Below are 2,023 nucleotides of genomic sequence, written 5' to 3'. Positions count from 1 at the left end.
GTATTGTCATGAAAATCTTGCATATGGAAGTTGTACTTTTTTCAATACAAATGTATTTTTAAATTGGCTTTTTGTTTATCTAGATTTATATAGCTACATCCTTCTTTCATTAGTTTACATTGCAAAGTATATATATTTAAACATTTTATTGAGTACCATACAACTAGCTTAGCTACTCATCTACGGCCAAAGCACAATGTATTGACATGTCATTTATAACAATCTATTTCTAAGCCTCAAAAAGTACCTTAAATTTTGTCATCTCCAAAATCTATGTGCATAGATGGAAATGGTAGGAAAAGACATAACACATTGGAGTATATCCCCAGAAGAATTTATCCTCCACATAATCTTGAATACATACAAAAGATTCTGTCTCACAGTCAAGGCATTTAGTCATTCTTTACATGAGAATAAGATACTCTATTGCATGCATATAAATTTTGATTCAGCAAATATTTATCCACTCATAATGGGTGAGGGGGCAAATGTTGAGAGGTTTTCCATGCACAAGTACTACAAGCCTGCTTCAACTGTAATTTGGATGCAAACAAACAAAACAGGCTTGCCTTTCACTTGATTTGTTGTGCATCCTTGTGGTAAAATTTAGGTTAATGTCAGGCACAACTTTGAATTGCTTCCATGAAATGTAATATGTAGAGATAAATATACATGATTAAATTCACTCTTACATTGATATGGAACTTTAGTATTCTGTTTCAATCACACAAAAAAACGAATTATAAATCAAATATTCTAAAGAAAGCTGCTGTTTCCCTTTATTCCATCTATTCCTATAGTCATAGAATAATGCATCGGAAGGTGTATCATATTGTACCAAATTTCTCTTGGAAATTACTAATGGGTTACTAATGGCTTGATGGTTAAATGACACTACCATTATGATGTCTATTGTATTTTTTTCAGAGGTACAAAATCACTACTGATATTTTATTGCTGTAGTTTATACTACTTGTCAGTTTTGAGTCTTCAGATATATTCTATCACTCTGAAAGCACATTGTTTTGAGAATTTTTGTTCCATTGTTTTTCTCATAATATGCTTTAAAGGCTAATTAGTGGATAATGTTAAGAATTATGCAGAAATCAGTGATCAACCTTAATCTCAACATACTGTCACTTCATAAGATTTTAAGCTTACTTTTAGATTAGCTATCTTATTTCCATTGCACTTTAGTTTTACACATAAAATTAGTCACTTATACAAGTTACATACTGTTTCAACAGTTTGTTAATTCAGACCTGTGTGCCTAGTGGCACAGAGGGCAGCAGGTTTCCTTGCTGTTTCAGCAGGAAGGTCAGGGCCCGAAATACTTTTTTCTGCATACCTGCACGGGTGCAGGTAACATTGAAAATTACCTGCACCAGACAAATTTTACCTGCAACACTATGAATTTAGGAAGTATGGATCATACTAAAATTGTTCAGGAACTATAGCTATTTTTTCTGTTATACTTTATAAGTGGTAACAGTCAATGCAGCTAATAACAATCCAGATACACCTACATCATACTATTCATAGGACATTTATGTATAAAACCCAGTACATGGACCAGTGCAGGTTAGGTGCAGGTAGACACCAGAAATACCTGCACAGCTCCAATTTTACCTGCACTAAGGTGCATATGCAGGTGGTATTTCGAGCCCTGAAGGTATATCTTTACAGCAAGGAGTTGCTAGCCCCTCCCCTTTAACATGCTTATAAAATAAGGCCCTCCTGGAACACGGGACCCTCACTTGACATTGAGTTATAGGAATATCCATACTGTGCCAGCATCTTTTACAATTTTATCATATCCACTGTAATGTAAATAGTAATTTTGTTGGCAAATCTAAATCAATGTTCATTGAAAGTAAAGTAAACTGCTTCAACATCTAGCACCGAACAATAAGTTGTTCTGTACCTGTTAAAAAAACAGACATACCCCATGACTAGTAATTCTAACTATGGTACTGATTTTGTGAGGTCTGAAGAAGGTCATGGCTTTCCTAGCAACTGAATT

The 2,023-nt window shown here is 34.1% G+C and overlaps 1 protein-coding gene across 1 annotated transcript in view; it reads right to left on the bottom strand.

Moving 5' to 3' along the window:
• Positions 1-1,687: 1,687 nt before the first annotated feature.
• The window catches only part of LOC118411338, a gene marked incomplete in the record, with an annotated part of 3,745 nt that continues 3,409 nt past the window's right edge, over positions 1,688-2,023 (bottom strand). Inside the window, 1 exon segment of the mRNA XM_035813561.1 lies at positions 1,688-2,023.

Source organism: Branchiostoma floridae, chromosome 3, assembly GCF_000003815.2.
Source record: "Branchiostoma floridae strain S238N-H82 chromosome 3, Bfl_VNyyK, whole genome shotgun sequence".
Classification (NCBI taxonomy): Eukaryota; Metazoa; Chordata; class Leptocardii; order Amphioxiformes; family Branchiostomatidae; genus Branchiostoma; species Branchiostoma floridae.
This window is presented reverse-complemented; position numbering and strand designations above follow the sequence as displayed.